At 47.3% G+C, this 26,998-nt stretch overlaps 1 long non-coding RNA gene across 1 annotated transcript; it reads left to right on the forward strand.

The window, feature by feature from the left end:
- Positions 1-612: 612 nt before the first annotated feature.
- LOC129143164 (uncharacterized) lies at positions 613-23,731 on the forward strand. Its single transcript, XR_008546307.1, has 2 exons — positions 613-873; positions 21,374-23,731. It is a non-coding gene; the product is annotated as an uncharacterized LOC129143164 (long non-coding RNA).
- Positions 23,732-26,998: the final 3,267 nt, after the last annotated feature.

Genomic DNA, 26,998 nt, shown 5'->3' on the forward strand with positions numbered 1-26,998 from the left:
TTTATAGTAGAATAACAGGTGATTATTATTTTCTTCTATGTTGCTTATCTCTGTTGTCTCAATGTTTGTTGGAAAAAATAAGTGTATTGCTTTCAAAATAAGAGGGAAAAAAAGTAGTCTGGAAAATTGTTTTCATTGCACATCTGTGGGAGTTGAAAATTGAGCCTAGAGCTTTTAAGACATTCTTGTATTCACTCATCTCAACAAATAATACTTATGGCCTAAGGTAAGCTAGCCCTGTGGTACTGCAGAAAAACCAAAGACCCACTACTTGCTCTCTGACAACTTATAGTTCTGCCACCCAGACAAGAGAAAATCCTTGTCTGGGTGACAAGGATTCAATCCCTGCCTTTGAGGTGAGAAATGAGGGCTCACCTCTGCCAAGGGCCTCTGAGGCTTCCACAGCTCCTTGGACTGAGGTTGGAGCCAGCACTGCCTTCTGTGCCCTGAGGGTCCCAGGGGATCAGGGTGTGGCTGAAGTAGTCTGGGCCTGCAGCTACTTCCTCAAGTCCACTCTCCCACCCGGGCAGCCTGTCCCACTGCCCTTGGACACCCACCTTGTCACACTCTTCTGTTTCTCCCCTTCCCATCCTCTCTGTCAGGTTTCTTCCAGGCCACCTCCAAAGAGACCTGCTGCTCCACCCCCAATCTGTTGCTTGTGCCTTACTAGAGGTTTCTACCCTTTTCGGCGCCACATCCCAGGGAAGGAAGAAACATGCTCCAGGGCTGGAAGTTCGTCTTTGAGGGGAGGAAGTTCCCTGGAGTCTGCAGCAGATGGGGGAGGCCCCAGTGGGGCGCACGTGGATGCATTTCTGGGAGGAAACCAAGTACCATCCGCTCTCGCTCGCTCCCATCCAGTGTTTTCTTCCCCCGGTGAGTCTCTTAATTTTACTCATTTATCTTAAAGAGCTCCGTAAGCGCCGTGGGCTCTGGTACGGGGTGGGGGGACGCACGGGGCCTCCGACACCCGACCCCCACGCCTGCTTCCCAGAGGAGCCGTCCAGCGCGGACCAAATCTCATTTTCCTACAAATAGTTTGTCAGAAGCAGGAGGGCAAGCACTAAACCACGGAGAGCGAGAGCGGAGAGAGAACGGGGAAGACTGGCGAGGGGAGGGCGGGGCCGAGGGGGCGGAGGGAGGGTTGGCTGCGCAGAGGGAGTAGCGCGAGGGAGGGTGCGAGCGGCGGGGAGGGGCGCAGGCCAGGGAGAGACAAACGGAAAAGGAGGGAAGGAGATCGAAGAGACAAACAGAGGAAAACACGAGGGAGGATGAGAAAGGGAGAAGGAGCCAGGGGAGTCCAGGGAAAGGAAGCAAAGGGAGAGGGAGAGACTGAAGAGAGGAACGGAAAAGACTGGAAAAGATAGCAAAGGGTGAATCAGGAAGCAGAGAAGGGGAAATAAAAGGAGAGGAGAAAATGAATCCAAAGAGGATGCGAAAAAGGAGGAAGGAGAGAGGTCTGGTAGAGAGGCAGACCCGGAAAAGGAACGTGGGCAAGGGGGTGCTCCATGTGTCCTGAGCCCCCTCTATGCCCTGAGCCACAGGGGTGCCTGTAGTCTGACTCCTTGACCCTGTCTTCCCCATCCTTATCCCTGCTGCCTGCTCCCCGTGGACTGATGCAGGATGCAGATAAGGATGGGCTCATCTTGGTCCACTGTTAGCCAGCCTAGAGAGACAGTCATTGCAGTGTGTGTGTGTGTGTGTGTGTGTGTGTGTGTGTGTGTGTGATGGAGACAGGGAGGGGAACCTGCATACCAACTATTATGATGAAGACATGCGTCCTTAAGCAGGCTACTTCACTCTTCTGAGCCTGTTTTCTGATCTAGAAAATGGGAACAATAATCTCTCTTTGCAGTCTTGGGAGAATTGAAAGAGATGACCCACAGGAAAAGAATCTACCACACGGTGAAGGCTGTTGGTTAGGAAACGCAGCCTCCCTTGAGTTTCTGTGTGGGTGAACCTGGCTCCTGGGGCCCCGCGTGGGAGTGCCAGGCTTCAGAATCTGCACACTGCTTCACCACCCCCGCAGCCTGTGATCCCAAGCCAGGCCCTCTGATCCGGCGGCTGTCAACACAAGCACACTCCAGTGCTTTCTGCTTTGCTGTTGGCCTCCCTCGGGAAGCTTTGAACACTAGTGAGATCATCATTGTCAAACTCTCTGGGCTCTGGTGCAAGGGCAGTCAGATAAGGAGGAATATGACGTGCCAACCCTCCTCTTTGGTCCCCAGCCCCCAGCCTCACCCTGCTGACCTCTGGCTCCTGCTTAGCTCAGGAACTGTGGGCTCAGAACAAAGTTTGAGGTTCTGCTTCTCTGATTCACCCCTTTCTCCTTCCTGATTACTGGCATGGAGCCAGGCACTGCAGGACAGAAATCAGGTAACTTTACAGATGGGAGGAATGAAGTGGTGCTTGTAGGGGCCTATGTTGTGCTGGGCACCAAAGTAAACTGCATGAGGACAGGGACCTTGTCTGCATGGCCCACAGAACTATCCTAGCACAGTGCTGGCACATGCTGAGTTCATGAAATGAATGAGTCATTTGATATTGTGACTATGCATTCACTTATTCACACCTTATGACTAAAAAAAAAGCTGTTATTCCATTTTATGGAAAGGGCAACTGAGACACAAAATCACAGGAAGGAAGTGATCAAACCAGGGGTTGAATCCACAGCAATCTGTCTCCAAAGCATGTGTTCCTTCCGCTGCAGCCCATGGCCTCCAAGCATCCTGCCCGTCGATGCCTGAGGCACCAGGGAGTTAGGAATGGCAGAGACCCAAACCCGTGATTCCTGCTGGACCTTCTCCTTCCCCCTAGATTCTGGAGAGGGCACCCCATAGAGCACTCCATTTGACGTGGTCCCTTCATTTCTGGGCTCTTGCCATTGGCATTGTCTTCTAGCTCTGGACTTCAGGCTATGCCACTCTCAGACCCTCAGCCCTGGCCCCCTGCCCTACTTGGAACTTTGAAGATGAGGTCACGTGCCTCAGAACTTCTCTCACCTCAGCTCTTAGGACCCCAGCCATACCTGCTCTGTCCCCCTCCCTTCTAACCCCCCAGCAACGTGGGCTTCCTCTGGGGACCTCATGTCCAACCCTGACAAGCAGCAGAGCCCAGGGAAAAGAGAACCAGGTTCCGCTCTCCTGCCATGTACCAGTTAGATGACTCTGGGCAATTCTTTCACCTCTCCAGGACTCAGTTTCTCAACTGGAAAACGGGGATTTTTAAAAAAATCCATGCCTAACTCCCAAGGCTGTCATGAGAATGGATTAAGCCAAAAGCTGTGAAAGTGCTTTACCAATGAGAAAGCCTCCTATTTTTCACTTTCTTCTGATGGCAGATCCCCAGCTCTCCTTCCCAAGGTTCTTGCTGTCCCCGCACAATGTACCCTGAGCACTGCAGGTGCCTGTCCACCTTCGCTTCATGAAGAACCATGATATGTCACCATTTAAAATCCAAATAAAGCCTCACGAGTGAATCTACTTACGGGAGACAGAATAAAGCAATGGCTAAGAGCTCTAGCAAGAGTAAAAAATCAAGTCTCCAATTTTTAGCTCTTCCACTTACTGACAGTGTTAACTTTGAACAATCATTTTACCTCTCTAAGCCTCAGTTTCCCCATCTATAAAGTGGGATAATAATAATACCTGTCTTATCAGGTAGATAATGTATATGTAGCGCTAGGGACATATTAAATACTCAATAAATGGCTACTGTTGTTATCTCCTCTTATTTTAGTCTCAACTCTTGAAAAATGAATCAGTTGTCAGACTTCATAGCTTGTCACCTCTCTCTCGATGGCCCCAGTGTCAGTTCCTTGGTGCATGTCCTTGTTTTGTCCTCCTTCAGTGATGACCACAGCCTCCTTTTCCTGCCCCCAAGTCACCCACCACACTGTGTTCTGACCTTATCACCACCATGGGTTCCCAGGGAGCCAGACCACATGAGGAGGAGGGAATGCAGATGAGGGGAGGGGACCTGCCCAAAGTCACAGGGGTGCTACATGGGCAGAGCCGCTTCTAGGCTCATGAGGCCAATCATTTGGATTGTCCCCACACAAAGCCCTGACAGGGAATTGAATTCCTTAAAGCCCAAGACTGGCTGCCTTCGTGAATGCCTTTTCTCAAAGCCCTTTGCAAGGGTGCCTTCGTGTCCCGGCCTCCCTCTGCCCATGCTCTATTCCAGCCCATCTTTCCAGCCCCTTCCGATTACTGTCACTCTGCTTCCTTGACTGTCTTGCCAGTAAGCTTTCTCCCATATGATTCCTTCAGAGCTTGTTCATGCATGTACCAGGCTCAGACTGACTACTGGGGGAACAGGAGAGTCTGAGGCACAGTCTTTGCCCTCAGAGAACCCCAGTCTAGTGGGTGCCACATGCCCATTTAGACTCCCATCCTAACCTTGCAGCTCAAGCTGTCCTGTCAGTCCCTGAAGCCCACCTTCCTCCATGAAACCCTCCCAGATTGGCTGACTGATTCAAGGCTGCTTCCCAAATCCTCCCAAAGGGCACCATTCCTCTTTGGAAGCTATATGCATGAGGTATTTTTATCTCCTTTTAAAAACTGCACCTCTCTCTCTCTGTTGATATAATATATATAATATATATGGCTGACATTTTAAAGTCCATTTTCAAAATGTATACTATCTTGCCTGTGTTTCCTGAATATAAAAGTCCATGCCAGCCATATTGTATTGCATTTGAAACCCCTAGAGGTAGGGATCTCAGTTATGTGTGAGTCTCAGTGTATCAAGGCCCAGAGGCCATAGCAGGAGGGGGCAGCCAGGGCTGCCTTCGGGAGGAGAGGAAAGGCACCCACAGAGCCGCCAAAGCCACGCAGATGTCATTGGAGGAGGAGATGAAGTGCTGTGGACATTAGGGAAGGAAAAATCCATTTCTGGATGTGGAGAATCCAGGGATGCACCCATCCTTAAGGACCAGCTCAAATGCTATGCCCGTCAGGACAACTTCTCTGAACCCACAACTGCACTTGAGCTTCTGAGGAAACACCCCAGTTTCCCCGGACTCATTTTGTGACACTTAGTGGATTCTCTATGGGAGTTTGGGACAGTTAAATTTGTGCACAACTTTGCTTTCTCTATTTATGACTCAATTTGGTGAATTCCTCCTGAAAAGAGGCCAGATTCTATCAACTTTTGTATCCCATCCCTCCACAACATCCCCCTAATGTCATGCCTCATACTAAGTAGGTGCTCAATAAATGTTTGAGGAGGGGAAGAAAGAAGGAAGGGAAAGAGAGAAAGGAAGAAAGAAAAGAGGAGATAGAGGAGAGTAGAGGGGAGGAAGAGAGGAAGAAAGGCTGGAAGGAAGATGGGAGGGAGAATGGAAGGAAGAAGTGAAGGGAGGAGCATTAAGGAAATGCCCGCAGGTGGAAGCAATCCCCTATAAATGCAGGGGCTCTTCTCCGTGCTCTTTCAGTGCCAACAAGGGGCCCTGGGAATAGATTTAATTTTCTATTATCACCCTGGGGATAGAGCCCCTGTCTCCTAAGCATGCTGTGTGGAAACCAACACTTTATGGATAGCACTGAATATGTTTCCAATGAGAAGTAACAGCTGCAAACTCATTAGGATGATTAAGACGGCTCAGATCACCAACCTTGAGCAGGATCCAGTAAAATTAAAAAAATCCGTCAGCACCACTACCCTGTTTCAGAGCAGGAGGTTGCCAGGCAGCGGGGAAGTGCCAGCAGCCAGGGTCCTCTGGCCCAGGTGCAACTGGAGCTTCCAGGTGAGAACACAACCGCCAGATGGCAGACACATGGTGATGGCTGGGAGGTCCAGGGGCTTTGCGCCTTGCATATGGGGCAGGAAAAATGCAGTCTACTGAAGTGTGAACCAAATGGAAATGTATTCTCACATTTCTCTTCCTTTTTCTGAGACATAGTGGACTTTGGATTCCCATGCTGGTTTCTTTGTAGCAGGGTAAGGATTTGTCCCACGTGCAGGGGTGAGCCAGGCCCAGGAAAAGCAGCGGGCTGGGGCAGAGCTGCTTCGAGCTGATGGCATGGCTTTGGGCTGTTTGTTTGCCTGACCTTGTCCTAATCTGTAAAACCTATTTTTCCCGCTCAAGGCGGTACCATGTCGCAGTTTGTCTATACAGACTTTCTAAATGGGATTTGGAAAGTTTTTTTTTTTTTTCTAGAAAAAATCTTAGACTGCAGCTCTCGTTATTTCTATTCAATACAAATCCTTCTCCCTCTCCACATACATCTGATCTTTCCTTAAGTGTCGCTAACCAAATGAGAGTCTCCTCTGGTCTGAAAGTCACTCTGCCCTCTGTGTCAATGACCTGGTTACTCTTCATCACAGGCTTCCAAAAAATCTCCAGCCATTCACTCAGTCAGAGGATCCTTTATCAAGAACATGCTATATGCAAGGCTACAGGAGAAACAAAGATGGGTCACACAGTTTCTTTCTTTAAGGAGTTTTTTTCCAGGAGAAACAATTTAAACGAACAAGTAAAGTATTATAGTATAGTGTCCTGTAGTTCATACACATAATGTCCTACAATGAATGTCAAAGTTGATCAAAATTTTAGAGGTCATCTAGCCTTTAAAATATCCACTTCCTCAAGGTGGCCTTACAAATCCCATCACAGCATCATCTTTGCACCTAGCATTTGGAAGGCCTAAGTTTTGTGGCTATGGAAAGAGATCAGAGCTTCTTGATGGAATTATTTAAGAGAAATACCTGTTCTTCTGGGTGTTTCCATGTCTCTCCCAATCCTGCTGGCCATTTGAATCCAGGGTTTAGCCTCTCCAGGCCTCAGTTTTCTCCTCTGTTAACCAAGAGGGTTGGACTACGTGGCTTCTGAGACCCTTCCAGAGCTAACATTTTATGATCTATGATTAAGACTGAGATGACATTGTTCAGCCCACTGTCCAGAGGGTGACCCACCAACTTTCATAAAAACAATCATTAACCTATGTTAATTGGTCAATAAAACCATCACAATTTTATAGCATGAAACCTGAGACCTGCTGAGATCAACACTACTGCTAAGCCAAGTGGAAGTTCAGCCTTAGAAACGAAATTGCTGACTAGTAACCCCAGTGTCATATTAGTCAAAGTGACATAGACTCAAACTTATTCTGGTTGAAATGAAAACAACTGGTGGAGAAACTGAGTGGCACATAAAACAAGCTTGGGGTTGGAAGAACACAGGTCAATCAGACTGTGGGGGCTTCTTGGGGTAAGGACTGGTATAAATGAAATCCAGAGCTATGTTCTTCTCCCCTTAAAGCACCTCCATCATAACCACATTGGAACCCAGGCAACCTGTGGTCAGTGAATCAGGGCTGGAGCCTCCCATCCTTTCTCAAGTTTAATCTGCTCATTATTTGTCTCATCTCAGATTTGGGGATCATCTCTTGTTCCTGATTCTCCACTTTCCCCTTGGATTTGATAGAATTCTGCTGATCTTTTAGGCTCACTCTCAAGATCTTTCTATTTTTATGCCACGCTATTCATAATAAGAGTTATCAAGTGTACCACCTACTATGTGCCAGATGATTGTTGTGCTTTTTCTCAGTAAATGCTTCCAACAATTCTAGGAGATTGGAATTTTTCTCACCAAAATTTTATACTAAAGGAATCTGAGGCTCAGAGAGTTTAGATAACTTGCCGAGGTCATACACCGGTAATTAGGGGAGCCAGGATTGAAACCCAGGTCTGCTTGCATCCAAAGCTCTTTTTCTAACATCTAGACCCATACCCCATTCAGCCCCTGGGCCAGGTCTACCTAGCACCCCTCAGAGAAGAATTAGATAGTCACAATGTGAATTATTAGTAACTTCACCTTGTCCAAGAGGAGCAACAAAATGTTGACAAGAGCAAAGTGGGGGTTGAAAGCTGACCTGACCTTGTCCTAATCCATAAAACCTACAGATTAGGTGCTCAATAAATGTTTGAGGAGGGGAAGAAAGAAGGAAGGGAAAGAGACAAAGGGAGAAAGAAAAGAGGAGGTAAAGAAGAATAGAGGAGAGGAAGAGAGGAAGAAGGGCCGGAAGGAAGATGGGAGGGAGAGTGGAAGGAAGAAGTGAAGGGAGAAGCATTAAGGACATGCCAGCAGATGATTTGCATTTGAGCAGAAAGACAGAGACCATAGGCAAAAGCTAAGAGGAGACAAACGATGAGTTTGGGAGTCAGGGAGGTAAAAGGAGCCAGACACAGTGCAGATGAGAGCAAAAAACCTGATAAACCAATGCAGGACATGTGAGCCTGCAGTGAGAAGTGGCTTTTAGCACAAGGCACATCCTACCAGAGAGAAAGAAGTCCATTACAGATGCTGCATGTGGCTGGACAGGCGGAATCCTTGAAGGTCAGCCACCCAGCTTCCATCATTCTGTATCATCTGTGCCAAGAAGGTTTCCAGGCCAGTATAGAAAGCCAAAGTCACTCTAGTTAGAGCTGTAGACGCTGTATAGTAACTACCAGGTTAAAAAATACCAAAGTATACATGTAAACTTAGAGTCTATACACCTACCAGCTTCTCACTTATGAAGACTGCAAAACAATTGCCATAATGTTCCAAAGGTCAGCCCTCAAATGTGAGTTGAAGTCAGCAGTGGTGGAGTGCACCTGTAGTCCTAGCTACTTCGGAGTCTAAGGTGGGAGGATTGCTTGAGTTCAGGAGTTTGAAACTAGCCTAGGCAACATCGTGAGACACCCATCTCAAAAAAAAAATAGATAAGTAAATAACTTGTCAACATATTATAAGGAGGCTATGCTTTGAGAAAACGTGTTATACAAATGTATAAATGCAACATACTTTGTTCCAGAGGAAAGGATTCTTCAGATTACCTGTAGGTAACCTGAACTTAGACATGAGTTTTCTAGAATGCATCTATTGTGTAAAGTGATGATGATTTGCAGGTATACAACCCTAGAAAGCATTGCAGGCAGCCACACTGTGATCACCTGCCCATGCTACTGGAAGTTTCTTTTCAACTTGGTATAGCAGTCAGTAGTCATTCTTGCTGTTGTGATATCACTAACCAGAAACATATGTTAGCAAGTTAAAAGAGGACATGACTGGTTATTATGTACATATTTAATTAACACTCCTATTTGTGTAAGATATAATATGGTGTTATATGCCTATTCTCAATGCTTGATTAACAATACATAACATTGTTAATGTTTTAATGAAGGATAATACCATGGTCTTTCCCAAGCACTCACACCGAACAAAGTCCGTAATATGCGAGAAACCTTAACTAGGAGTCACAGGCTTCCCAAGCTATGAGGACTGAATCCAGCTCTGGTTCTTTTGAGTTGTGGGTTATTGCTTAAATTGCTTCACCTCTATGAGCCTCAGTTTCCCCATCTGTACCTTCTGAAGGAGACCTACCCTTGAAGCCCCGCCCTCCCCATGCTTTGCTCCCTTCTTGGAGAGCCACTTCCTCACCAGGCTACCTCCCACCATGTAGCCTCTGAGCCTGTTGCTCATTCTGCCTGGCTCACTGTTCTCCCTTTTTAGCCCATACAGCTCCTGTCACCCTTCATGTCTCAGTGCAAGCATCAGCTTTTTTGAGAAGCCTCAGTGTAGAAAGGATCAAGTCAAATCCTTCCATCATCGTTCGCATTTCGTGGCATTTATCGCTGATGCAGATTTCTGTGCATTTGTGTGATGATTTCATTCATGTTTATCTCCACCAGTGGACTACAGGTTTCCGAGAAGAGACACTGTGTCTGTTTATACTCACCACCATACCCCAGGAACCACACCATAGTGGGAGCTCAATTCTTGTGTCATGGGTGAAGGGACAACATTAATCAATCAGTTGATATGAAACAGGATGACATCCACCTGAATCATCATCACCATAAGAAAAGAATAGCTGACTCCCACCCTTGCTGCACCCTCCCCCATTACATGACCCTGACCTTCAGGAACATACCATCTCGAATCATAAACACCTGATCTTAGAAGTGTCTCATTCCTTCTGCCAGTTGTCAGCTGCCCACCGCCCGCCACTGATCTACTGACCCAGGGTGTCCTGAGTGAATAGCACCCTTAATGGCAGGCACAGGTAACCATCTGCCTCCATGCTTATTCTCCACTGCTTCCTTTTTTCCCCAAATGAACATCTTGTCCTTGTTCTCTCTTTGCCTCTCTATTTCAGAATCATCAGAAAACCCTAAACCATTTTATTTAACAAATCAGCTACTGGTTAGTATCTTTAAAGAAATCTGTGCATTTTCTTCCTTCCCTCTCACTTTACCCTTCCCCTCTCATTATTCCTCTCTCTTTCTCTCTCACCATCTTTTCCCTCTATCCATTCTATTTGTGAGCCTAATAATGACTGATAAATGCAAGAGCAGTTCTCAAGTGATCTGTCTGAATCAATGAGAAGGAAGGTGGAATTAGATGTCATAAAGAAATGGTGCCACCAACCTAAAAAGTCCTTGAACATGCCACATCCTTCTCCAGAGTCCCTTCAAAAGTCTACCCCTTCAATATCCCTTAACTGATTCCCTTTCTTCAAGAGGTCAGCATTCAGGGTACATGCAAAAACTAGTATATTCAATTTTCAGATGCGTTGTTTAATTACTCACACAGCAACAATATTATATGCTTGTTCATCTCATTGAATGCACAGATGTGCAGGTTCTTAGCTATACTGTGAGTGGCTGATTAGGGAAATCTAAGGACAATTTATATTATTGTTTCTATGCAAAAGTTCTGGATTCCTGAGGTCCTTTGTAATTTTTATCCTTGCTTCTGAGAGTTGCAAGCAATCTGGTAATCATGGAGAAAGATCTTTCCATTGGAGATAAGACCACCCAAATTTTTAAAAATGCTGGCAATGGCCTGAGAATGCCAGGTCTTTGCTTTAGGATGTAGATGGAACTCCCAGACATTTGACCTGGAACAAGCTCTCAGCAGCATGGGCCCCAGGATCCAGGGTAAATGAAATTCATGCAAAGTCTGCAGCAGCAACAGCAGCAATACTTTGCAGAACTCCATTTCCACCACCCTGAAGGGATCTGCTGTGCCTGGGACCTCTTTCTGCCTGTCTTTCTGGTACAGCTGTGCTTTTCCTCTCTCACCATCCAGCCGTCAAGGGGGCCTGCAGTCATAAGATCATAAAAATCACAGCAGCAGCAACAACAGCAGCCATCTTTCATGGAGCATCTCCAAGTGTGTGCCACACCCTTTGCAAACACTGCCAAACAACTTGCAGATGAGAGGATTCAAGCTAAATGACAGAGATTGGGTCAGGAAGCTGAGGTCTGAATATCTCTGGCAGCCCTCTTTCCTCTAAGCCCCTGCATCCCCTGTCCATTCTCAGTCCTAGGAGCTGACATGAGTGTGTCTGGGTTCCTGATCCAAGGAGTCACTTTATACACAGTAGACAAAACCCAAATTGCAAGTGTGAGATGCATACAGAAACCAAGGTGAGCCCTAGAGAAAAGCAACCGAGATCCAATCAGAGGGGTAAGGGGAGAGGGAGCAGAGCAATGGGCCTGAAAAGAGGAGCAGTAAGAGCAGGCATCCCCAGGTCCAAGACTCAGGGTAGGGTCCTTGGGGAAGGTTAGGGCTCCACAATGCACACCTGTTCAGACATGTCATGGATTTCAAGGCAACAGGGACACCAAAGTGCCAGAAATGGAGCAATCACTTGCAGAGCATGTGAGCACACACACCTTAGGCAGTAGGTGGGGCTTTGCAATGTTATATATTACACATGGACCAAGTCCAATTTTCAATGTACCAGGGAAATGCACTTGTTAAAAGGTCTCTAAGAAAAGTAAAGAAATTTAAGACAACTAAATAGGGAGCTAATTTAAGACAACTAAATAAGGAGCCACCCCACCTGTCCTGGCCTGCAAGCTCGTGTTCTCCCAAAGCAGGTCTTCCTGAAGTGGGACAGCTGGGCTGACCCTAGCTGATATTTTATCAGCCCACCTTGGTTTCTGATGAGCAGCGAACCACTGATTATTGCCACTGATGGCTGCTGTGTCCTATTTGTAGTGGTCTCAGGGGAGGAAGATCCACAAGCTTCTTCACAAATTCATTTCAGCTCCTCTCCTTCCAGGCTGAGGCTTCTCCTCTGCTGCCAATCTCCCACCACCACCCTTAAGATGAACAGGCTGGGTCACTATCCCCTATAGTTCCTTTGTAGGCCAGCAAGCCGTATGAATTTCATAATTCTGCTTTTTCTTCTAACACAGGACACCCAGGTCTACCTTCTTTTTCCTGAAAAGAGAGAACTACAGGACACAGAGCAAGGCATTGGGGCATAGGAATGGCACAAGTCAGACTCCTGGGAGGGGGTTCCAGCTTTGCCACTTATCAGCGGAATCAGCTTGGCCTTGTGACCTGGCTGCTCTGAGCCACAGGTTTCTAATCTGTAAAAGGTAGACAGGAGCGGCAGTTACCATGAAGGATTCTCAGGATTACAGAAAATTGTGTACAGGCCACCTGGCACGAGGGAACTATGACTACTACTGTGTCAGCCTCACAGACACAAAATAATCTCTTCCATATGGTTAGGTGTAAATCAGGTTAACAAATATCCATTGTGACCTGCAACACTAAGCCAAAGTACTATCTGGGAAATGAGAATGGAATATTAGACATGCTTTCTGTCTGAAAAAGCTCGTTAGTGATTTGGCAGAGACACCCAAACCCCTCTCACCACCCCCGGCATAAACACACAATTCCATGCACTTGCAGCAAGATGGTCAGGCTAGGTTGTTGAACGGAGGCAAATTCTCTGGTGGGGTTTTCTTCCCTTTGGTCCTCTGAGCTCTCCGTGAGGTCTGTGGATTGTGGCCCCTCTAGATTTATCTGAAAGATCAAGCAGAGGTTCCTTACCAGAGAACAAGAAGTGGCGTGAAGAGTGGGGAGGAGGCCACACTGACAGTAGGAACATGCCCTACTGTCAACTAGGCACGTTCTCTGCCTTAGTCTCTGTGCTGTATGTGCATTCCAATCATTTCACTTAATCCTGAAACAGCACTGCAAATACTAGGTGGATGCTGTCCTGCTTCACCCTGATCCCCCATCAAGATTAAAGGACTCATTTCCCAGCTCTTGGACCTCTCTGAACTACCCTTTATGAAGAGAGCCAACTCACCCAAGGTCAAGCCCCACATCCAATGATGGTCATTATGGGGCTCTAAAGGCCTGGTCCCCCTCACCCCAAGTCAGTACCACTCTGCAGAACCATCCAGCTTCAGGGCTCTGCATCACCTACATTGCTGCTCAGCTTCTTCCTCTTTCCGACTCTACTTCCTTCTCTTCCCCAGCAGATTCTGCTCCCAAAAACACTCCACAATAAACTTCCTGCACACTTATTTCCCTATGAAGAAACAGAGGCTCAGAGAAATTAAGTAGCTTTCCCTAGGTCATGCAGCTTTTAAGTGATAGAGCTGGGCTCAGACCCAAGGTTGTATGACAACAAGACTGTCATTTTCAGTGCACAAGATGAAATCCCTCGTTAGGAATTCAATGACTCAAACTCTAAAATTCCCTGGAAGTAGTAGGATGCATACTTCAGACCAGTAAACATCCAAATGAGATAAGTTCTCATAGTTTAAAACAGATTATAGCACTTAGTCCCTTCTCCTACTGCGAAGCTGTCCCTAACCATCTATGCAGACTGTCTCATGTAACTAACAAGTGCAGCAGAGCCCAGCTGGACAGCCAGCAAGAGAAGCCCAAGAACCCAGCCATGGGGTTCTTACAAGCCATGTACAACTCTCAGCTCTACTATGACTTTAAATAAGCTACTCACCATCTCTGGATGGGCTTCAGTTTTCTTATCTATAAAATGGAAATAATAGTCCTGCTCCAAAATTGGTTTTAGAATTAAATGACATGATAAATATTTTTAAACTATCTTGAAATGCATAAAATATTCCCGTTCAATGGGAATGCAGAGCCTAGAAAAGGCGGGGATAAAAGTGTGTTTATCCAGAAACCCAAGGCTACTTCCACCAGCTTCTCAGCCTTGAGACTCAGGTTTCACAGACTACTGATGCTCTCAGGGGACCGTCTGACTAATGTTCACAGTCCACCCTGGAGCAGCATGGGACATGGACATGCAGGAGATTGGATGTCAGAAGACCCAAACTGCACAGTCCTAGTTTTCTCAAAAATGAGCTCTGTGAACTTTATAAGCCACCTCCCCGTTCTGGCTCTTGTTTTGTCTTTATTGAAATGAGGAAGTTGGACTGGATGCCCCTTAGTGCTCCTTCCATCTCAGGCATATAGAATTCTGTGATGCCTGGTGGCTTCTTCAGAAAGTGTTTCTCCTCCTCCACCCTACTCCTCAATCTCAGACTTCAGCATGAATTCATTACACCAACTTGCTAGCTCCACCTTTCTCTCCTGTTGGGGGCCAGGGGCAGGGGTGGTGGGGAGTGATGGCTTTGCAACCCAAGCAGGAAGCAGAAAAGGAAGGGACAGGATTACTAGCAAACCATAGGTCACCTAGAGTCCCTGGTACACTTGGACAACAATAAGCCCACACTGGTGGCTCTTTTCAGGAGGATGTATGAATGCTGCTTACCTAAATGCCAAGCCTTCACAGGCAGGTCTGAGTGTGCACCATGCCACGTGCTGCCTGGTTATGCATTTATATCAAGCATCACAACACACCCCATTGTTGACCCTATAGAGCATCTCAGGAACTACACTCAGATCTTACCATAAGTCACAGCAAACACAGTTAGGAAGGAAAACGTACTAGAGAGGAGTTGAGTAGATATACCTCAAAGTGAAATAAACCACAGTTGTTCAGTAAGTCAGTTTTGCAAAGTTAATGACCGACAAGTTCTGCCCAGGCTAGGCCTTGCTGCCTTGCCCCTCTGCACCTTGGCACCTGGGGCAACAGGAAGAGAGAGCAGCTGTAACTATCACCTCGTGGAAGCTTTGGTTTCCCCTTTTTGCAAAGCTCTGCTCTGAGAAAGATGTGCTTCCCAGGAAAAGAGAGAGAGTGATTTGGTTTGCAGGCATAGAGAATGTTTCCACAGCAAAAACTCATCAGCAGTATGTTGCAGTTTTTAAAGAGATTGCTTTCACTTGAGAAAGGTTTTTAAACCAATGGAAAGGTTACAGGAAGAAATACAGAACACTGGTGGTGCTGAGGGCAACAGGAGAGCTTTCATTTTATTCATTCTTCATGTATTCATTCAAAAGTGCTTGATAAGTAGCTGCAATTTACTTGACTGTCAACCAAAATTGTGAGAATCCCAGTGTGATTTCAAATTGCCCTTTTAGGAAATTAAATAGAAAAGTGATAACGAGTAACTTTTTGTCATCAGTTCTAAAAAGCCATTTGTGAATTTACTTTTATACAGGTTTTGTGACAGTAGGGCCACCAGACATTTTGTATTATACATGCCACTCCTGCCAACCATAGACGTGATATTTAGAGATGATTCTGTGCAGTTGCCAGAGAAAACATGACATATGCATAAACCCAAAGTCGTTTGCTAGTGTTGAGTTTAACTCTCTAGTTTAGAGATGATTAAGAGTTCATCTTATGTGGCAGCTCCATTGGCTGGGGTGCTGTGTTGAGACATCTCCTGAGGCCAATATGGATCAGTAGAAAAAGTGCCTTAGGATCTGGGCAAGAGGGATACTTGGCATCCTGGCTGTTCCATCTTGAGGGCTGCATCCCAGCATCCTTCAGGCCTACTGATCAGGAGCATTGTCCAGCTGTTCATTTTCTCCTAGGAAAGCATTCGTGATGAGGTCTGGGCTCTTTTTTCCAGGGGCAGGTCTGAACTGGAGAGATGAGTCGCATGGCTAGAGCACGATACCCAAGTACTGGGCCCAGACTGTCTGCCACTTCCCTCTCTGTTCCACACAGCCAGCAACAGAGCAAGCAAGCTTTTTCCTCCCAGCAGAGCGCCAGTGTCAGGCATGGTGGAGGCAAGGCCAAGCAACCCTGGGGGCGATAGAGGCAACCGGCTTTGGGTTGGACAAGCCCAGTAGACCTATTTCTCCTAGGACCATGAAAAGCCTGTCCCCCACATTTGGCTGGCAGCTAACTGTTAAAGTTGCAGCTCCTTGAGAGTTAACTCCAGAGACAGCTGCACTCCTCACCTTGTGTCTGCATAATTAACCAGCAGTTGTTCCTGCTTTGTGGAACATGGACCAGGCAACCCCTGTGAGGTCCTGTGGGGACATTCTCAGTCTGACTGGCAGACAATTGGCAGGCAGACACAGCTTCTGCAATGCTTGACTGAAGGGACTGAGGACAGTCCAATTTTTTCTTTCCCACCTCAAGTCACATTTATCCTTCTCTTCTGTCTCCCTTCCTCAAGACCCTCCCATCATGACCAGCCCCTCTGGACACTGACCCTGCTATTCTCCTGAGGTGGTCCAGATTGGCCCTGATATCTGCTTCTGGATTGGAATTTGAATTGAATCCCGAAAACCTTAAAATGTAAATTCTACAGTGTCTAAGCTAGAAGAACCTTAAATATCTTGTGGACAATCTCACCGTTATGCAGAAGAGGAAAGCACCTTGGCATACCCAAGGACACACAGCTGGCCAGGGCAGGGCTCAGGCCAACTCTAAGGGCTGATTATGGCCAAATTCCACTCACATTTCATCCTCCCCAAAACCCTACAAGACATTCAGTCCACAATCATCTGGAGCTGCATGATCTCCCTAGATAAGCTTCATGCCATCATTTTAACTCACATTTCTATACCTTCAACACTAACATCTTATTTTAATTCCAGACCTATTTTTTTAGGTACCTAAGATTCCTCAGATGCAACCCAACAGAACCTTGTTGCCTTCTTCTTTGCTAAACCTATGCATCTTCTGTGTTCTTGCCTGTCTCCATTACATTCTTCTGGATGTGGATCTATTCTGGGAGGGAAATGAAGTGCCTGTTCCTCTGGGAGAGAAATGAAACATGTCTCCCAGCCAGATGGCCACAGGGAAATTGCTCTGGGGCTGAACCTCAGACATGAAGATGAACATGAGGCTACCATGATGACTGGCTTCCCCTAGTGGACTCTCAGGGAGTGGACACAGAAGCTTGGACATCTGTCATCTCTCTGTTCTCATCCAGCCTCAGCTGTCCACGTTCAGGGACTGAAATTCCTTCCTCCCAAGGGATTCAATCTGTGGTAGTTCAATCTCTTTCCAGGCGAGGGAGGTGTGTTAGAACCTAGTACTTCCCAAAGGTGAAGTGAAACCTGCCTCTCTCTAAATTCCACATTCCTAATTAAATATCCCATGTGACTGTCTATATAATATTAAACATGACCCCCATGTTTCCCAGACCAAACACCGTCCCTTCTCTAGACCAAGCATCTTCAGGTCCCAGTGCTCATGGGACCTAATCCCCAAACCACCCCAGATACACACCCTGTTGATGCCCATGGGGGTTAAACCCTGCGTAAGGTGCTAAGGACAGACCTGGGTAGAGGAGAACTTCACCTCATGTGCTGTGTTCCAGCAGGAAGGTCAATCTGCTTGAAAACTGCCTGAGGTTACGGCAGTTGTGTGGGCCGCCCAGTCCACAGGTCCTCTTGCCAATCCTCCAAGAAAATGGGGCACAATTTCCATCGCAATGTCTCCTTCCTGCCCTCAGCCAGGAAACCTGCCTTGTTTTCTCACAGCCTCTCCTACACTTTTTTCAAACTCCTTCTCAGATCCCTCCTCTTCTATGGGTCTATGCTATGTGTACCTCTTTGCTGAAAGTAGGAGTGGGTCATTGCTCTTAAACATTACTTATAAAATGAGGAACTGAGCTGGGCAGTCACTAAGGTCTCTCCTCACCTTATATATCCTGTTATTTATTTGTCTTATCTGTTAACTTAATCACAGCTTCTAGTTTGCCTTCCTCCTCAAGGGCATGATAGGGTCTGACCCAGTTCTATTGCTAAATAAACACTTGCTTATTAAATTGAGTTGATACATGTTAAGGAATGGAATGAACCAGGAAAGGGAGCTGTTGATAGGGAAAAGGTAGGTGCTGGTTCAGAAACAGGCAGAGGAGGGGACCCTTCCCCAGGAAGGTGACTTGGGTCAGGACAAGAAAGATGGGAATAGGCTAGAAGCAATGGACAACACTCAGAAGGGAAATAGGAGAGAGATCCTATCATGGCTACGCCTCTTGTTTAGGATTCCGGGTTAGGGTGGCGATCGAAAAAGAGATTGAAGGGCAAGGGATATGATTGTCATTAGTCTAGGAGCTTCAGAATCAGGATTTGCAAGCCACTCACATCAACACTCTCAGCCTCCGTTTCCTTCACCTCCAAAATGAGAGACTTGTAGCAGAGCCTCAAAGTGTGGTTTGGGCTTGTTAGGAATGCAGGGTTCCGGGCCCCACTCTGGGATGGAATGGGCATTCAGCCAGATCCAAGGAGATGCATGCTAAAGTGTGAGAAGTGCTGTCCTGGACAACCTCTCTGAGATTCTAAAGCAGAGATTGTTAAGAGTGAGCCTCCATGATGCTCAGAGTCCGCTGCACCATAGAATCACCTGGGGAGCTTTGAAAATCCCATGCCCACAAGAGAACTTTCTGGGATGGTGGATTATTCTACATCTTCACCGGGGTGGTGGTTACATAAATGTCTACATTTGTCGAAACTTATGAACTGTACCCTTTCAATGGGGATATCGTAGTATGTGCAAACTATGCCTCAATAAAATTAATTTTAAAAAAACTATCCCTAAACTTAAATCATTACTTAGAATAAGGCTGTAATAAAGAATACTATATTTAAGAATATCAAGACTGCCTTGAAATATACTGTATTTCTCCCCCAAGGAAGGGGCTGTGCTCAGGAATAAGTCTGAGTTGGCTCATTTTCTAAGGATATAAATAAATGTTTCTTTACCTGATGCCACAGCCTATACCAATTAGGGCAAAATTTCTGGGTATCTTTTAAGCCTCTCCAGGAAATTCCAATGGGCAGCAGGGCTGAGAACTGCTTGAGTGCCTCTTGCAGATGTTAGCAGTCAATCCTTACCATACCACTGCATTGGGATCTTTCCGAGTGCCCAGCATTGTGCAGAGGGCAAAAGGTGGAGAGAGAGAGGAAAGCAGGAAACACACTACGTCTCTCAGTCATTGATGGTCTGGTTTGGAATATACAAGGCTGGACCTACCCAAAAAGCATGAAGTTACTACTGAGGCAGGGCCACTCTCACAAAGAGTTTGAGTCTCTGGTGTTTGGCTGGAGCCTCCATCCTTGCCCTACCCAGGCCTATCCCAGCATCTTGGATAATGTCAAAAGGCATGAGTCCCTTTCATATTATGGCAGGCCCCATGGAAGACAGCTACATCCTGCTTCTCAAACCAGATAAAGGCAGAGAACACTGCCCTGGAGCTGCTGCTTCCAGCAGCCTGGTCTGCCTCCTACTCTGCCAGCCCAGCAGAAGATGCCCAGACCCACCAGAGTGGCAAGGACATGGCGACTTCTTGGAGGTCACAGTTATTCACCTCTGAGGTTGCTTGTGAGAGTCCTCCTCTCAGCTCCCATCCGACTTCTGCTTTTATAGATTAGTAAGTGGAGACTCAGAGAAGTCAAGCAGCTTCCCCAAAGTCACACAGCTAGAAAGGTAGAAGGGAGACCTTGAACCCATGCCCTCTGGCTCTAGAGCACATGCTCTTTCCAGAGTGCCACATGCTCCCCATTGGGCGGCAGGCTGAGATCTCCCCTCCCTTATGGATTAGCCAGAACCGATCAATTGCCCTACTATGCAGTACTGACTGGCTCCCTGGGACATGGGAGCAGGAAAATGAGGCAAAGTAACAACGGTGCTGTGTGTTGAGGGGGGTCGGGGTCTCTGGGTGACATCCCCTCAGCATGCAGTCCCAGGGAAATGCAGCCACCGGAGGGCACAGGTGCGTGGTGCTGCCTCAGAAAGAGGAACCACCATGTGCGAGGGGAAGAATTCAACTCCAGGAGGCGAGGGCATGGCGAGCCCCGCTGCCCCTCCCCCTTTGCCAGGGCAAAGTGGGATGTCAGACAACACTATGGCCACCTCATTATTGGGCTGCTCGGCCATTGTCCCCGGGACAATGATTTCCGGCCCTGGCTTTATGTGGGGCTGCCAGCCGAAGTTATTAACCACGGGAGCTGCCTTTGAGGGACGTCCAAGGGAGGGGTGAAAGGTCACTCGAGCAGCGAGGCGAGCGGAAGTGGGAGGGAAAGGCAGCACAAAAGAAAAGGATGAACCCCTGTCCCCCTCCCCTGAAGGAGCCCCAAACAGAGCTGGGCCCAGAGGGAGGCATGCAGAGGCGCTTTCAGAGGAAGTTCTTGCTGCTGCAGCGGGACAGAAGCAGCTGGGATGGCTGACCATCCTGATAGGCCTTGGAGGTATCAGCGTGGATGGGGATACAGGCTGCACGTGGAGAGGACTGAATGAGTTGGTGGGAGGGGGGGACAGGAAACAGGAGGCAGCAGCAGAGGTTGCGCTTGGGGCTTCTCAACTCACTCCTTAAATAGGTGTTTGCTACTCAAGCCCTCTGATGTCCGTGACATCTGCCTGTGCCCCAACCCTCAGAGAAGCAAACTAGAGGGACCCCAATATGTTGATCCTGGTAAAGAAAGCTGCCTTTCTTCCCGAGGCTGCCCGTGTCAGCCCCTGCAGGTCTGGATGGTGCTGGCGAAGACACCATGGTTTAGGCTTGTCTGGGTGGGTGGTCGTGGAAATTTGGCCATAGATGGAATTGCAGAGGTTGCGTTAGTTATTCAGTGCCAATCTGCTTTTAATGGTACAGGGAATCTGATGCCCAGACAGGGAGAGGACTCTATCAAGGGCACAAACCCAGCAATGGGCAGAACTGAAACTTGGTACATTATCTGTTCCCTGCCCTTGAGAAAAACTGGGCCTCTGGTGTTTGGCTGGAGCCTCCATCCTTGCCCTACCCAGGCCTATCCCAGCTTCTTGGATAATGTCAAAAGGCATGAGTCCCTTTCCTAAGATGCCAGGCCCCATGGAAGACAGCTTTGTCCTGCCTCTCAAACCAGATAAAGGCAGAGAGCACTGCCCTAGAGCTGCCGCTTCCAGCAGCCTGGTCTGCCTCCTGCTCTGCCAGCCCAGCAGAAGATACCCAGACCACAGTGTGCTGCCCTCCAGAGCAGGGCTAGAAGGCCCGGATCTTTTGGTCATGAGGCCCCAGGAGGCCCATAGCTCATCCAAGGTTGAGGGGTCAGGGCAGGAACTCTGGTCTCGCTCATCACAGTCTCTCCTCCAGCCAGCACACAAGGACGGGACACAGGCATGGGTAGGTGGATCATCAGCTGAATTACAAGAAAGCATTTATAGTTTATCTGCAAGTTTGGATATGCCAGGGCATTTGATGGGAAAGTATGAATTATTCTACCCAACTTTTATATTTAAGGTTGTATGTTTTTTAGAACTAGAAAGAATGCTTCAGTCCCACAATATGGTTGGTTGGAGAGGAGAAGAAAAAGAAGACATCAAAAAGAAAATCTAGTGCTGGCTGGATATAGAGTATGAAGATGTGGAGCTGGGAAAACAGAGGACGTGGTGGGATGCGGAAGGAAAGGTTGTGGAAGGCCTGCATCCCGTCTCAGTTCCTCCACTGCTTCGTCCCAGATTCTGTTTTTGTTTTCCTGAATCAGACTTAGTCTCCCTCCATTCTCCCGTCCCCTGTGTGCCCCCATCCTGGTCCCGCCTCACTGGACAGCCTCTCCGCGGCCTTCCTCCTCCCTGCTCCAGAATTCTACTTGGTGCCCCCCAACCCCACTCGACTCATTGTCCACCTGGCCTCTGAGGCCAGGCACCCTCATTCCCCTCTCCCACCCACCCCACCCAAGGAAGCCCAGCACAGACCATCTCAGCTCACTCCACCCTCACTTCTTTACCAAATGCATTTCCAAACACCCTCATGAGCTTTGCTGATCTCTTTGCCATCTCTCCCTGCCCTACTCCGAGGGCTCCTCCTGCCTGGTGAAGACTGCCCTGGGTACCCCAGAACTGAACCTGCAGCAGCCAGCACAGCTGACCTTGGGGCGATAAGCAGCCAGGGAAAGGCTTTCTTAAAAAAAAAAAAAACAAAAAACAATAACTCAGTAAGCAGATTAAACAAAGGTAGAGACAGAGCCCTCCACCCCTCTCACACACACACTCATCCTCACACACAGCTATACCACACCCCACAAATGTTGCTTATGTTTCCTTGGTCATTGTGTCCATCCTCCTGTCTGTCCAAAGCCAAGGACACTGCTCTACTCTAAATTTTTTGTCACGAAGCCCCCAAATACTGCAACCCTGACCCAATGCACGAAGCCACCCCAAAATACAGCAGAGGACACCAGGACTTTCATTTTCCCTCATTATGGCCCATCCTTTGGGTATGCCAACTCCATGGCCACCAAGCACTGCATGTGGGACAGGGCACAGTTTGGAGGCCTTGGTCCAGCCACTGGCCCAGACCCACCTTGGCTCTCTCCTCACTAACACCCAAGAAGCCCAGACTTCCCAGTGTTTAGCAACAGATTAAACTCTAAGCCAACAACAACAGAACAGGGTGGAGTGAGTGGAAAGCAAATGAAATGTTAAAAAAAAATTAAGCAATACTTGCATTCTCATTAGTAGGAACATGTGAGATGAAGCATGTTATGTTATTAGGCATTCTCTTGATTCGGTAAACACAAGCTGAATAAATTTATAAATATCAGCATTAAGCGAGATTTAACGGGGAGCTGTTTATCTTCTGCCTGTCAAGCAGGCGGCAACACTCTCCATGTATCACTCGCCAGCCGTGCAGTCCTCACTCTCTTGCCCAGGTAAGCTGGGGCAGAGCCTGCTGCAGCCCAACTCTGGTTGTGGGAGGGCTGGCACCAAGGAGCTGCGAGCTTACCTCAACTCATCTCACCTGACCATGCCGGCTGCAAGGCGGCCCCTGCAGTCCGTGCTCAGGAGGTCACACTCCCATGCTGCATCCCAGCCCCTCCAGCAGCAGAGCATGACCTGGGTGACTTTGAGGATGCTATTTAACCTCTCTAAGCTAAAGCTCCTCAACTGCAGCATCAACAGATCAGTGCCGACCTGTTAAGGCCGTCGAGAGCATCAAATGCTACTGTTCAGCAGGTGCCTGACACATAGTAGGTCCACAAGCAAATGGTTTTCCTGCTTGCATCATTTCTAGCACAGAGCTGGAGGAAATGGCAAGGTGCAGGTGGCCGCTGGGCCCTGCTGTTCTACATGGGAGCAAGACAGCTGCTAGGTGAAGGGGAATGACCAGGCAGCCACAGGGAGGACATGTGGCCTCAGGAAGCCTGGGGGTGTATCCTGGTTCTGCTAGGAAAACGTGTGGGGCTTTGTGTGGGTGACTCTCTGGCTCCCCAAGCCTCCCTTTCCTACTGTTATATCCTTAAAGTGACTCTGAGGCCAAAGCCTTTGTGGCAATTGTCAAATGAGTCCATATGCAGTGAGTATCGTGTTGAGGGAGGACAAGGTCACCAAGAGCTGAGAATGCTTCTCCGAGTGATGAGACCTAGATATTGGGTACATGGAGGTCCCCGGTCCCTTTGTGATTCCTGCAGCCTGTTGCCTCCTTGCCTGGACCCTGCCTCAGCTCAGAAAGCCAATTTCCTAGATTCCAAAGGCCTTCCCAGACCAATTAGCATGTCCTGCAGCTGTCAGCTCCCTGTGCCTAGCCTGGACCTCAGCCCATGTCTAGCACCCAGTCTCCCAACCCCACACATATTCACAAATAAAAGAAAATAAAAAATGACATAAATTCTTCACTCCTGGTCTGGCTTGCTGTGTGTAAACTGCTATGACAATACAAGACGCAGAGGCAGGTACCCAATAAAAGCTGTTGAAAATGTGACTGACACCGATTTTCAGCTCTCCAGGAAGGGATGGATCCTTACAAGGTCCAAGCAGAGTCCTCGAGAATAGTTGAGAATTCTTGGGTTCCATAGGAACATAGGAGATACCCACACAAAGGCTTGGATTTCCCAATACAACTACCCCTGAACACTCCTTCTTTCCCTCGTCTCTCTGCTGAGACCTCTAGAGCCCAAGGATCCACCCAGGACAACCTCTCCAAAGGTACCCTGATATGCTTTTCTTCCAGGCAGCATTTCCACAGAGCTGTGGGTGAAAGTCACAGGATGAAAATGTGCCATGGGACTGTATCTCCCACCAACACACTGCAGGCAAGGGGCACACAGAGTGCCCCCTCTGCCCATCCGAGGAATGGCCATCTAAGAATGATGCGATCTTTTCTAAAAAGAAAGTAAATAAAGGCAGGTGCCATATAAGAAGACCTTGGGGGACTATGGGAATTTTCCTTAATGTCTCAGAACATCTGCCTCCATCAGTGAAATGAAGGATTCAAAGCAGCTCATCCCTGAGTTGACCTCACAATGCTGAATCCTAAACATCACCCTTAGGACGCTATCTGGCTAGGCAGGGAATGAAGGATCTGGGAGCCGAGTTGCAGGAAGCTGCAGCAGCTTCCCATTTACAGATCCTCTAGTGCCAGTTTTTCAGGCTTCCTGACTAAGAGAAGCAGCCAGGCAAATTCCACCATTCAGCTACATTTACAGGAAGCTGGCTATTTGGGAGGCTCTCTACCAGAGGCTTTGGGGAAAAAATGCAGAATTAATGTAAAGATCACATATTTACCTATGAGAGAAAAGATATCCAAGGATGCCCCTAGGCCTCATTTGATCTAAAACTAGGCCTGGAGCTACCTAATTGTCAAGTCAGTTCAGGCTTCTATAACAAAAATACTATAGACTGGGTGGCTTAAACAACAAACGTCTATTTCACATGCTGCTGAAGGGAACAACCATGGTCAGGAGCATGGTGAGGGCCCTCTTCCTGGCTTGGAGGTGGCCATCTTCTTGCTGTGTCATCACATGGCAGAGAGAGAGAGAAAGAATGAGAATGAGAGGAAGCAAGCAGTTTCATATTTTATCTTATAAGGGCAATAATCCCATCATGAGGGCTCCATCCTCATGACCCAATAGCCTCCCAAAGGCCCCATCTCCAAATACCACCCCACTGGTAGTTAGGGTTTCAACATACATTTGGGAGTATACAAATATGCAGTCCACAAAACAAATACCCCTAAGTTGTCTGCATATGTATGCTTGTTCTGGTGCTGCTTTGAGGATCTCAGACGATAGAATCGAGTGTAGATCAAACTTCTCTAGGCCTCAGTAGGGTGAATCTAAAGATTGGGTCACAATAATGGCAATAAGCCACAATTCACTGGATTAATCTCACCTACTCCTTCAGGGGCCTATCCACATTCAAAGTACCACAAGTACTTGTAGAAGTCTCTGAGCAGTATCACAAAGACTGACATAGATACAGGCAAAATAGAAAATGGTTAGATGGTAGTATGGGATTGGGGGTGGTGTATGAGTGTGTGTGTGTGTAAGTAAAGAGGATGTCTTGTACTTGGGATACATGGGGATATATTGTTTTTGAGGCTCTTTGGTGGCAATGCTTGCCCTGAGCTCAGGAGACAGTCAGGCCAGAGAGATATATCTGTTCCCTACTTAGAAGAGAGCACTGATGCATGGTCGGGAGGAGGCCAGAAAATAGTGTGTTGAAAGAAGAAAATGTGACCAAGGCCCCAGCATTAAAAATGAACCTTGAATTGGAGATGGGGAATGAAGAAAAAGTCAGAGAAGAGGGCATACGTGGAGTAATCTGAAAGACAGGAAGAGCCACAGGTGTGCACAGTAACCAGGATGTGAGGTTAGTAGAGAGCTTCAGGAAGGAGGGAAAAGGCAATCATGACAAACACTGCAGGACAGTCACAAAGACAGGGAATGAGTAAAAGCCATTGAGTTTGGCATTGATGAGCTTCATGGGAACCATACAAGGAGAAACCTGTGGAATGAAACTTAACTACACAAAGCCAAGGAATTAGTTAGAAATAAGGACATTAAGGCGGTCTTATGGGTTAAATCATACACACCAAAAATATGTCAAAATTCTCATCCCAGTACCTAGAAATAGAATCTTATTTGAAAATAAAGTCTTTGCAGGTGTAATCAAGTTAAGATGAGGTCATTAGGATTGGTCCTTAAGCCAGTATGACTTGTGTCCTTGTAAGAGAGAGAAAGATGCCAAGTGAAGACACAGACATACAGAGAGAAGACAGAAGATGGAGGTGGAGGCTGAAGTGATACAGCCACAAGTCAAGGAACTCCTGGGTTACCAAAAGCTGGAATAGACAAAGAAGTATCCTCCCCTAGAGCCTTCAGAGGGAGCAAGGCCCTGCCATATCTTGATTTTGTAAGCCAGGTCTCCAAGATTGCAGGAGAATGAACTTCTGTTGTCTGAAGCAACCCAATTTGTGGGACTTAGTTATGGCACCCCTAGAAAACTAATACAGGCAGTAAGGGCACTTTTATAAGAAATGTGTTCATGAAGAGATGGAGTTAAATGCTTTTAATAAAGAGAATGTTTGCTTTTCATGGACATACTTGAGAATGTTTACAGACTAAGAGGAAAGAATCTAGAGACAGAGAGAGAGAGAGAGAGAGAAGTTGAAGATTCAAAACAATGAAAGGATGGTTAATAAAATATGGAGGAGGAAGAAAAAGATTAAAAGGAGAACTCAAGTGGCATAATTGGCCTAAAAAGGTGAGGGACACTTTGTCATCCTGGGCGAGGTGTCTTGGCCTAGATCCTATAGAAAGCAGAGCCTGAGGCAAGGATTGAAGTACTGACATTTTATGTGGGGGAAGGGTGCAAGTTCAGGACAATGAAAGTGAGGAATAAATGGAGGCAGATGGAAGGCCCTATGATGAAACACATTGCTATCCTAGTGGCAACTTCACACCAAGCTGCGAAGATGCTGTATTAGTCAGAGTTCTCCAGAGAAACAGAATTGATGCAACATAGAGATAGAGATATACACATAGAGATAGATCTCTCACATACAGACCTATATATCTATACATGGAGAGAGAGAGAGGAACAGAGGGGGGACAGGGGCACAGAGAGAGACACATTGAGAGACAGATTTATTATAAGGAGTT

Source organism: Pan troglodytes, chromosome 12 (genome assembly GCF_028858775.2).
Source record: "Pan troglodytes isolate AG18354 chromosome 12, NHGRI_mPanTro3-v2.0_pri, whole genome shotgun sequence".
Classification (NCBI taxonomy): domain Eukaryota; kingdom Metazoa; phylum Chordata; class Mammalia; order Primates; family Hominidae; genus Pan; species Pan troglodytes.